The sequence below is a fragment of a genome, unplaced genomic scaffold (genome assembly GCF_019419815.1).
Source record: "Pyrus x bretschneideri cultivar Hongxiangsu unplaced genomic scaffold, Pyrus_bretschneideri_v1 Contig8, whole genome shotgun sequence".
NCBI classification, from domain to species: Eukaryota; Viridiplantae; Streptophyta; class Magnoliopsida; order Rosales; family Rosaceae; genus Pyrus; species Pyrus x bretschneideri.
The window spans coordinates 1941046-1954168 of NW_025999820.1; positions in this window are offsets into that span (position 1 = coordinate 1941046).

Here is a 13123-nt window from a genome sequence, read left to right on the forward strand (position 1 = left end):
TTCAATCTCCAAATATCCCTCCACACTAAATCCCCATTATCTGCCATACTAGACTGACCCACACCTTTCCGTCCAAATTCCCCATTTCTACTCACTTCTTGCGCCACCATATACCCAAACTTCACCGAATAAACTCCACTTTATGTATAATGCCACATCATATGATCAGGGGATCCAAATCAACGAAGTGGGATACTTAAAATAGTACGAGCTTCATCTTCATTAAAACACAACTCAATGACCTCACGCTTCCACTTACTCCCCATATCCACCAAGTCGGCAACCAATGTAGGCATCTCCTGATGACATGAATTAAACCGAAACGTCCTTGGTATAGGCAACCACGGGTCTGTTGCAATTTGAATACACCTCCCATCCCCCACCCGCCATCGTACACCAGCCTTTAGAATTTTCCTTCCCTGTAAAATCCCCTTCCAACCCCAAGATGTGTTTCTACCCACCGGTGCATCCATGAATGATAAAGAAGGATCATATTTAGCTTGCAGTACTCTAGCCATATTTAGCTTGCAGTACTCTAGCCAAAAGTGAGTCCAGATTACATATGAGCCGCCACCCCACCTTAACCAACAAAGCTAAGTTAAAGTCAATAATCTCCTTGAACCCAAGACCACCAGAATCCTTCTTTTTGGCAACTTTGTTCCAAGCCATCCAATGAATTCCTTTTTTGGTCTTTTGATCCCTCCACCAAAATCTTGCAATAACTTGTTCAAATTCCTTTGCCAATCGGATAGGCAATTGAAAACATGGCATAATAGATATACGTAAAGCAACCACAACCCTCTTAATCAACACCTTATTCCCGGCTACTCACAAAAATTGTTTCGTCCACCCATTAATTCTCTCATCCAACCTATTCCATACTTCTTCGAACACTCTCTTCTTCAATGCTCCAAAATCTGTGTGAATGCCCAAATACTTCCCAAAACCTTCGTGGTGTTTAATCCCCAAGATCTGCAACAAGTGAGCTTTCAATCCTTGCGAACACCCCACACTAAAATGTACCGAACTTTTATCCAAATTAATGAATTGTCCAGACCCCTCAGCATATTGTTGGAGCAAACCTCTAACATTCAGAGCCTCAATCTCCGTAGCTTGACAAAAAAGCACTGAGTCATCCGCAAAAGAAAAAAACATGTGATAGAGGGTCGACATAAGCACTTACTGACATGCCACGGATATGTCCCATCCTCTCTTCATTATGGATTAAGGATGAGAACCCTTCTGCACAAATACGGAAAAGAAAAGGCGATAACGGATCTCCTTGCTGAATTCCCCTTCGAGGCATGATATAGCCTATTGTCTCACCATTAATAACCATACTATAAGAAACCATTTGCACACACTCCATCACCCATTGGCCAAAAATATCATTGAAACCCAACTTATGCAACATTGCATTCAAAAATTATCATTCAACCCTTCATTGCCATATAATCAACACCTTCTTCATTCCCACATTTCATAGAGTGTAAAAGTTCATGTACCACTAGAATATTATCAGAAATTTGCTTTCCCGCCACAAACGCTGATTGATTATGACTAATGACTTTAGGAGGAATTTCTTCAATCTATTCGTTAGAACTTTGGAAATAATTGTGTACACCACATTGCAAAGCGAAATCGGATGAAATTGGGACATTTTCGTGGGATTATCTACTTTAGGGATAAGCATAATATTAGTATGATTCAACTCATTCAACATTCTTCCGGAGACAAAGAAAGATTTTACCATACCAATAACCACACCCCCAACCATCTCCCAATGATAATGGTAAAAGCCCGCATTAAAACTATCCCGACTTGGTGATTTCGTTGGGTGCATCTGATAAATAGCAGTTTCAATCTCCACATCAGTCACTGGGGCAATCAACATAACATTATCCATCCCACTTACCCTAGTCGGCACACATTGCAAAATCTTTAAGAAATCAGTATATCTGTAGTAAACAGAGATGTAAAATAATCAATGGCAATGCCATGGATTCGGTTCTCATATGTACACCATGTCTCATCCTCCTCCTCTAGTCTCAGAATCATATTCCTCTTACGGTGTTTCAAAGTTTGCGCATAGAAGAAATGAATATTTTTATCACATTCTCGTAACCACTGTACTCGAGACTTCTTACGCCAATAGATTTCTTCCCTTCAAACTACCCGTGTAAGCTCCTTTTCCAGATCTCGAATCAGGTGACATCAAACACTGGTTGTTGATACGCATCACGAATTACTTCCTTCAAACGACAAATCTCCTTTTGTTCATTACGCCCCTCCTTTTTTGGCCATGTCACCAACCCATGCTTGACTTTGTGAAGATTATGCATAAGATGTTGTACATGAGTTCCACCGTATGCACCACCCCAGCAATCATGCACCATCTCATCACATTTTAGATCCTGATTCCACCGAGGATCGTACATGAACCGTTTCTTACGCTTAGGTTGATTTACTTCCATTGATAGCATTAATATAGCATGATCTGAACCCTCCAACACCACATATTTCACTACTGCTTGATAACTTTGAAGCCAATTATGTGTGGCCAATGCACGATCTAGTCTTTCCTGGATAAATCCCTCATCCCGTCTATTCCTCCATGTATAAGGGTATCCTTCGAATCCCAAGTTTAACAAATTCGCTTGAGCCACAAAAGTTCAAAAAGCCCTCATGCTCGTAGCAGTTCTTCCATTTCCCCCCGTCCTTCTCCAAATCTAATAATAAATCATTGAAATCCCCCATTAACAAACAGGGCTCCGGATAACATGTTATACGTATCATTAACACCTCAAGTTAGTGTGCCCGTTTACGCTCATCCGTACTGGCATAAACAACCACCAATCGCCAACTAAGATGTTGCACCCCATCCTCAATTAGAACTTCAATAAAAAGCTCACCATATTTTACCAACACCATATCCTTGGCATCCTTCCAAAAGACACACATACCATCGACAAGTCCCCTAGGCTCAATGGCATGCATACAAGACATACCAAACCTACGCTTCAAGTAACGGTACCTTCGACTATTATTTTTTGTTTCTAATAGAGCCACAACCTTGAGGGAGTGGAGCCGATTTTGCTCCAAAAGATCATCAACTGTTAGGTCCCCCCCCCAATACCCTGAAAGTTCCAACATATAATTTTCATTGCGATCGCGGAGACCCCGTATAGGTAGTCTCCATTTGGTCCACTACAAGCCTTTGTATCTTATGCATACGATCCAATCCATCTTCTGCCATAAACAGATCATCTTCATCATCTTCTCGAGACCTTTTCGTCCTTTCCTCAAAATAACCTCAATGATGGGAAGGAGATTAAATGGATCCGAATCCTGAGATAATAACCCTTGCTCCACACCCCCATCTACACCGTACCCTTTAGGGGTCCTTACCGATCCCTCCTCAACACCTTCCATAATCGGCATATTAAGATCAATATCTATACTTTGTTGCACCACTTCAGTATGCTCTCCATTACCCTTAAACTCCTCCGAGTGACTCACCAACTCTATCATCCCCACACCAGGTGCAATGATCCCGCCCGGGCCAATAAGCCCTGCATCAAAGGCTCTCTCCCTTTCCAGGCGTTGCCTCTCCTTCTCTTTTTTCTCCAGATCATGTCTTCCATGTAACTCTTCCCCATTCAAATTGTGGTAGCGCCTCCCATTTGACGACAAAGACGAACCACTCATTTCTCTTAGTCCCTGCTGCCCATCTTCTTTCCCCACCAAACAATTGCCTCGCAAATCATATTCTGCATCAAGCCTATTAAACGTAAATAGAGCCTCCACATCAACCTCGGTGGCTTCTTCCCCAAGTCATTCCGCTTTACACCATCTAGTAATGTGCCCCACCTTTCGACAAATGAGATAGTAGCTGGGTAATCCCTCGTAACGAAAATCCACCCACATTGTGCCATCATCTGGGAAATCTACATTGGTTCCCCTCATAAGTGGTTCCTGGACATCAAAAGTAATTTTAACATGTAAGAATCTGCCAATACAATCCTTGCCATTATCCTTATGCACCTTAACGACAGTTCCGAACAAGCCACCAATTGCCCTAGCAACCACATCCATAATATTAAGTGGTGGAATGTTATGCATTTGAACCCACATCGTTACCAAGTGTAAGGGGTCATCCCAACGCCCATGTCGAACACCATCTACAATTAGCACCATATCATCCTTGAACAACCATGGTTTCTTTACCTTTAGCACACGACAAATATCCCGTCATCCCACAAAATGGGCCATAAAATGTGCCCCCACCCAAAGCCCTAATGGAAACCCCTTCCCTTCTTCTCTAAAGACTCGTGAACGGATCAATAAACGCACTGTCATTTACAGGTTTCATTGAAAAAACCTCCGCTACAACACTATGGTGGAACCCTAGCAATGCACCTTCCACATCCTGGTTCTCAATCTTGACCCAGCCCTTTTCCCTATCCAAAAGAGAAAAACTGCTACCAAACTTCGTTGCTAAACCCTCCATGTTATTCCTACAATCCCCATCCTAATACCCTTCTATAGACAAATAGTTAGAATTGTTTTCCTCTCATTACTAGCCAAATCACGGTAGTCGCAAATCCCCAACAAACCCTTTGTATTACTAGCCAAATCACGGTAGTCGCAAATCCCCAACAAACCCTTTGTATTACTCTTTTGCCCATAAACAAGCCAATCCCTTTGATCATAAACCCTATCGTGCACTGCTCACTCTAGGGTTTCACACAATCCTAAAATCTTTTGCTCCGACTTTCTCAAACAACCTCTTCGCGAGACACATTTTTCCATCTCGCTCTCTCGTTTCAAAGTCAAAAGATGTACCTCATAGGGAATAGTTCGATCTCAAATATAAAGTTCCTAGTGCCCAAGATGATAGTTTTTAGTTGCCAAGAGCGTTTGGGACTGACGATAATATGTACATTACTTAATATAATCATCATCTGACGGCCAAATACAGTTTAGTGAATGTATATATTTACTACAATCACCATTTGAACATCGAGATGATGATTATACTAAATACATGTAATTATTGTTCCCAAATCCCAAAATAGCATCAATGACAAAATTTGAGTTCCTTTCACTACAAAATTCTTTATTATTTCTAAGATGGTTCATTTTACGAGGTATATCCTCTATGTTTAGCCGTTTTGTCTTTATTCGAAGATACCATAGTCAACATTTAGTAACGGAAAAACTTCAAAGTATAGCAGAAATTTTGCATTTTAAAAGCATCTTGCAAAGCCACAACTTCAACATTGATATGTTGGCCACTTAGTACTACAGTCTAATGATATTTTTCTTCACTTGTGAGTGAGAGGTCTTAGATTCAATTCTCACCAAAGGTGAACTTGAACCACATTATTGCTAGCCTATTGTGAGACTTAGCCCACTCCCCTACCCTCTTAGAGCAGATAATATTGTTTGTTCAAAAAAAAAAAAAAAAAAAAAAAAAACATTGTTATGTTGTTGGGTTTGGGGTTCCAAGTAGTTCCTCTTATGATAAAATCAACAACAATTTGACCTCGAATAGAACCATCAAAATTGACCTTAAAATCGTTTCTCAGAGGTTCTCATTTATAACAAAATGACCAAATTGATATAACAGTGATCATTATTATTTTTAATTAGAACTAAAACACAGTAATCGAAAATGTGTTTATGACATGTTTAAGAGTTGTGTGTGAGTCGATGTTCAGCATATTACTTTTTGATCGTTTTGATAGGTCTAGGTTATCTCTGTGTATAAGTATATTGGCCAACGACCTAATGGAATCATGAACAAGCATATATATTATGTTAATTATCAACGTTTGAACTTCTCTTAAGAATCCATTAGTTAGCAGTGGGGTTCTTTCAATTCTCCAACACTTCTTGGTGGAGTACATATATCAAACGATCCATCAAATTGATCTTGCATTTACTGTGAAAAATCTACTAAAAAAAGATCTAAAATCTAAATCAGTCCGAGAATTTGCCAAGCAATACAACATTTTTCCTACTCTCATAAATGATGAGTTCAATATCAAATTATCATTAAGTCATTGTGTGACTTGACGGAACTTTCTACTCCCAATATCATTTATTATTCAGTTTTGCATTTGGTACCTAAACTCCCACGAGGGCCTTTCCAAGATAATTCTCGCCATTTATCACTACTAGAGAGTACTTGAACCATTATGTGTTCTTTTTCGCTAAAACGAATCGAATCTAAACCCTAGTCAAGTGAAGTTACAAGAATTATCTTTAAAAAAATATATTGTTTTGAATTTTAATCTTGAAAAAGATTGAAATTTAATAAAAACTTAGTGTTATATATATATATATATATAGATTTTAGTTTAATGTGAATTAATTCAACTTCATATTATATTTTTATTTTAATATTTAATGAATATCTTATTCAAGGTCTCCCTATTAAATTTTAAATTTATTATTATACATTTTAATTCATTAATTTTTTTTAACATCCTCTAATTATTTTCTTATTAATGTCTACTTGGGGAAACATTGAAAAAATAACTAGCAACACACATTATATTAAACTAGTGTACCTAAACTAGAAAAATATTGTACCTATCCCAAATTATAATGAATTAGTGTATCTAAACATCCGTACTCTAAAATATTTACAAAACTATTGTACCAAAATGTTTGTATCTAAATATATATATATATATATATATAGTGAATTAGTGACAAATAAGAAGCTATGCAAATTAAATCATAAGTGTATCAAAATGTCTGTACCTAAACATATTATACTAAACTAGTGTACCGAAATATCCGTACCTAAATATATTTTAATGGATTAGTGGCGTATAATAATATATGCATGAACATACAGTAGTGGAAAGTCGGTGCCAAAATATCTTCATATACAAGATACTTACCATAGATTGGTGATGCAGTATGTCAACAAATAAAAGCTAATTCATTTGAATTTCGATTGAGTATTTAAATTTACTGGACCTGACACTCATGTCGTGTTTTTCATGTTCGGATCGTTTTCATGTTACACCCGATATCTTAACGGATTGTGTCGTGTAACACCTGTTAAATGAAGTATGTATATACCTGGAAAAACGTAACACTCGAACTAGACCCATAAGTATTAACGGGTAAATGGCCCTACCCATTATCTGTTAAAAAATATATTTTAAACCAATATAATCAAATAAAAAAACATATTACTAAACTAGTATATACATATCACATTGTTACATAAATATGACAAAACACATTTGTTTTGTTTTTTAAGTATCACATAAATATTAATTAATGTAGAAGTGTGGAAAATAAAAATAGAAAATAAAAAAAAAAAATATAAACGCTCGTAATGACAACTTTTACAACTTCTATAAAGGGCTCAACTTTGAAATTCGCCATTATAACCACATAAACTGTAACGACCTATCCCCAAATATTATGGTTTTATAATTTTAAAACGTGAATTTATGAAAGTACCCCTAACGAGGAAAGCGTTGACTTCCATTGACCCTCGTTCTATGACATGTAGGAACTTTCCATCTAATTTATTCACGTAGCACTCGTCGCTATGAACATGAGGGCGCAAGCGGAATTGATTTCGGAGTTAAGATGAACGTTTTAAGGAATTTCAAAGTTGAGCGGCAAAGTAGTCAATTCACTATTCTAAATATTGGGGTTGGTTAATTGTTCTATTTTAATAATTTTTGGTGGATTTTTGTGGCCATGGGGCCCACACCCTACTTCCTCTTCTTCCCCGTGTCTTCCCCCCCTAATACTCTCGGACTATCCTTCCCTCTCATCATCTTCTCCCTTCTTTGTAAAACCCAAGACACCACCACTCACCACCGCATCTCCGGCGATGCCACCATCACCATCCCCCCCCCCCAACGAGTTCCATGGAACCAGAAATGAAGGAAGAACACCTTCAATCTCCTCGTACCTTACTGCACCATGGCTACGACCATTATTCATTTTCCTCCTCTGGTGAACCCTCGATGATCTCGACCATGGTGAGCCTCGGAACTACTCAAATCCTTCTTATTTCAAACTCCTAATATTGTTTCAGACCTAAAAAATGTGTTTGGGGGCTGATTAATGCAAAACGTGGTCGGGATGGATTTTCACCCAGTTTTCCGACGACTTTCAAGCGATTTTCCGACCAACACCAGCCACAACCAAGAAAACCAGTGGTGTATTTCTATCATTCTCCTTTGTATCTTCAAATCTATATATGGCATGCTAGTTATAGTTGTGAAATGGAGCTAATCGGACTCCGTTTAGCTTCTCGACCATTTTTGCAGAAACCGGCCGACCCACGGCCTGAAACTGGGTTGACCGACCCCTAACCCAATAATCTGGCCCAATCTAATAACCTGGTTCAACCCAATAACCCAAAACCCAGACCCAACCCTGACCCAATTCTTAGTTTTCCATGGTTGGCACGTGGGTGCGCTTGGAGAGCTGTTATGGTCGGTGCATAGAGCACACGCGTCTCCGCCAGAGCTACTATACTCCGCTGCAGTCCACGACGATGCCGGTGAATTTTTTGGTAACCCATCTCGGAGTGTGGCGACAAGTGTGGTGGCGTGTGGCCTCCCGGGCAGCCATCCTGTGGCGGCGCATGGGGGAACCCGAGGTCCCTTCATAGATTTTTCGACGTGCCGAATCCTAATCTGCTATCCATTTTCCCAAATTCTATCATTTTAGTAGAGTTTCTTTGAATAGTCTCTATTTGTGTTTAGGTGCATCGGTGTGAAGTGACCCCGTCCTCTCTAGTTCGAGGGACTCCCCGCCAACGGAATATTTATGAGTGGACCCCTTCTTAAATTGCATGTTTTTATAAAATATTACGCTTGTATTCACGAAAAACATGATTTCGTGATTTTATGTTTTATGCATTATTTATGATTTATCGAATAATGTTTTACGAAACGATAAGAATTATTGGATTTACAAGTACGATATATTACGGATTTACGAATATGATTTATTTATGGCTTATGAATTGATGCTTTGAGTTTTTGAGCTCCAGTGATTTGATATGAGATTTTGAGATATGTTTTCTATGCTTATCTAGTGGGTTATCATACAACACACACATACACACACACACACACACACACACACACACACACACACACACACACACAACATGAGTATGTAAACATCTATGGCCATAGGCAGAGACGGATCTACAAAGGGACCTGGGAGGTCCCAGGACCCCTTGGCGATTCTAAAATGCTGCTAGAAATTTTCCGGAAAACCCCTCGTACTTGAACACGAGGTCTGTGTTGCAGGCTGCAGCTTGCAATGAAGAAGAAGACAGCGGGGCCGCGAGGGAGAAGAAAGAAAACAAACATGCCTTTTAAAAAATTGGTCCAAAACGCAGTGTTTTGGCCAATTTGTTTAATTTGTTTATTTTTTTTATTTTTTATTTTTTTAAGCCTGAGACAAACGGTGCCGTTTATCCATGATTCCATACTCTTTTTTAAGGCCTAGCCCCACACGGGCCATCTTTCCCAAGAGTCCTTACCCCATTCCTCTGTTTTGCCCCCCTTAATCCCCCCATCTTTCTTATATTCACCCAATTCCAAAACCCTAAATTTCTAATCCCACCCAATCCCATATTATAATTACATTACTCTAATATCATACCTCCAGTTGTTTCAATTCTCCAAGCTACCACTATTTGGTTCAAAATTCAAGTAAATTTTTTGGTATTCTAATCTAATCTCAATTAAATTATATTAGATATTGGTGGAGATTTTTAGTCTATTATTGATATGATTGTTGATATATTTTATGTTTTTATACTCATTTTATCATTGAAATTTAGATGGAATTTTTGTTTATTGGTTGATTGGTATATGTTTTGTGTTTTTGGTTAAATGTGTAGTTTAGAAATAAGAAATATGGAAAGATTTTTCAAGCCAAAGCCAATAGCACCATCTACTTGTTTGGATAGTTCAAGCTCAAGACAAAATGAGTGTGAGATTGATTTTAATAATCTTGAGAGAGACCCGGGAAAAAGAATTCGAATGAAGGACTATCCTTCTAATATTCAAGATGAGGTCCGAAGAGCATATTTGCAAATGGGACCTTGTAGGCGTACAAAGTATGAGTTCCCATTTTGTGCGTTTTGATAATGATTTTTCTCAATTGCGGGGGATTAATGAGCTTGCTAAGAAAATGGTGGATAAAGGGTTGCATCGAACATTTGCATATGTATATTTGGTTGTTCAGTTGGTTTTGGTTTTACCAGTTGCAACTGCTTCAGTGAAGATGACATTTTCCGCTATGAATATCATTAAGAGTCCACTTCGCAACAAAATAGGAGATCAATGGTTGAATGACAGCTTAGTTGTTTACATTGAGAAAGATGTTTTTTCATGTATTGGTAATGAAGCTATCCTGGAACATTTTCAGACTATGAAACCTCGTCATGGACGCTTGAATTAGGATTTTATAGCTTGTAATGTTGTTTTGCACATGATTTTTGAATGAAATGTATTATATTTAACTTGTCGATGTTATTTTTGTCTATAAATTTTTTGATCTTTATTATTGGGACCCCCCGAGTTTAAAATCCTGGATCCATCGCACAGTTGAGGATATTTATGACATACTTCCAGCTTCAGTAGCGAAACCAATGTCGGACAGCTTCACTAGCCACGGCTAGTGTCGGTGTGTTATGTTATGTATATGTTTCTTCTCTGGCGTAACCCAGAATTGTACAGCTTCACCTTCGGGTGATGAGACCTACCATATTTCTTCACTGGCGTAACCCAGTGTCGTACAGCTTCACCTTCAGGTGATAGTTATGCCTTCGGGCAACTATGATACCCCTAGTTGAGTACATCATTGATGTGATTTACGGATGTTTTACGGATTTACCTTCGGGTGACTATATTACCATTACTGAGCACTAGTTTATATGTACATGTCTTATGAATGTTTTTCATGGCATGCTAGAGTTTTCAGAAAACCTACTATGCAGTACTATATGAGTTTTCAAAACAAGGGGTTAGTATGTTTAGAAAGAAAATGGTTTTCTTATTATTAGTATTAGTGTTATAAACTTTGGTCCACTCACCATTTTGGTTTTGCGCACCCTTTAGGAGTTAGAATCGAGGCATACGATCCCAGTGTCAGAGCACTTCCACATCGGTATCTTCAAGTCTTCTCAGTGTGGGACCACTTTCTTTGTAATCTCATATTTTTTAAAATATACCTTTCATACTCTTCTTGATTAGTTGTATGCTCTGAACACGTTCTTGCAATCACATACTTCATTATATTCAAATTTACATATTCTATTTATGTACGTTTGTTCTTTCTTTATAACTTGCATGCATGTTGAAATGGCTTTGTCACCCTCGAATGTAGGCAAGCTCTTGCCCATCCTGGTGTTGGGAGGACATCAAGATCAAAGCATGTCATAAACTATAAATCGAATTTAACTGTTGATTGTCATTTAGATTTACGGTCCATTCTTCTCACCAAATTTTATTGTTTTGAAAACATGATCTTTTTTAGGATGCAGGAAGATCAATGGTTTGAATCATTGATATTACGTTCAGATTTTTACTGTTAGTAAAAGTATTGCTCGAAGTTTATAAAGTCTCAAGAAACTATATAATGTGGACTCATATTTCAGTTAACAACCCGAACTATTCATTTTTCTAATTCGCTAAAAAAATCATGTTAATAAAAAATCTAAAAATGAAATTTGGTGATAGGAATAAAACTTAAACGACAATCGATGTTTAAAAGGTTTATGGATTATAGTGTCGGATATTGGAGATGACCCTTCACGAAAGTTGTAAAACTTGTTATTACGAGTGATTATGTGTGTGTGTGTGTGTGTGTGTGTGTGTGTATTACACTTCCACAATCTGAATTTTATTAATTTTGCACTCAAATAAAAAACACTATTCATGACGGTTTGTAGGATTCTCTATTCGTGGAGGTTGCAATCACGAGCGTGTATATATATTCTTTCACATTTTTCACACTTGTATATTAATTATTAAGAATTTTTATTTATTTTGAACTCCCTAAAAATACTATTCATGAGGGTTTGTGGAGTTTTAAAAATCCAAATGACCATATACCCATCTCAGAGCGTAGAGGATGCAATCACGAGTGTTTGCATATTTTTTCACATTTTTCGCAATTGTAAATTAATTATTATAATTTTTTTAATGTGTTTGGTATTTTAAAATTACTTTGATATTTTTATTATTTTTAATGTGTTTTATGAGGTTTTAATCCCACTTTTAAGAGTATAAAACATTTATGAGTTTGACTGTATGAGAGAGAGTAAAAAACTTTGTAAGGTCATTGACTCTAAAATTAAATGTCCGTCTTTCTTTTTTTTTTTTTTTTATACAAATATTATACTAGTTGATTTGAATTTTGAACAACAGGTAAAGTAAAAGTTCTCTCAATAATGATAATAAGAAACTCTTACGCCACTTACTATTATAGTTTAGTGGTATTTCTCTTTACTTATAAGTGAGAGGTCTTAGGTTCAATTTTCGTCAAAGGCGAATTCTAACCACATTATTATTGTTAACCCATTATGAGGCTTAGTCCACTCGCACACCCCTTAATGTAGAAAATATCGTTTTGTTAAAAAATATAGTTCTCATAATAAAAATAAATAAACTAATTATTTTTAACTTATATAGTATATTAATACAACAATACTTATTTAATATACAATATATACACTATGGCTATTGTATTCTCTAGTAAGTTTTTTTAGTAGTTTAACTTTAAAATCATCAAAAAAACTTTGAAACTTTAAATCATCAAAATAATTTTTTGTTCTAAAGACTCGATAATGACCTGATTAGTTATCGTGTTGACTCGAACCCCATTATTTTCTTGTTGTTTTCATGTCATGATAAGGGGTCGTGTAAGAAATTGTCAAGTCTAAAACTTACAATACTTTTCATAAAACTTAATTCATGGACACCATAAAATTTTTTTTTTTTTTTTAAAAAAAGAAAGAAAAAAACATTGAATCCATATGCTAACATCAAACACGTCTAGGGACTAAAATTAATTTTTAATATTGTATAAAACGTTAATTTCATCCTAT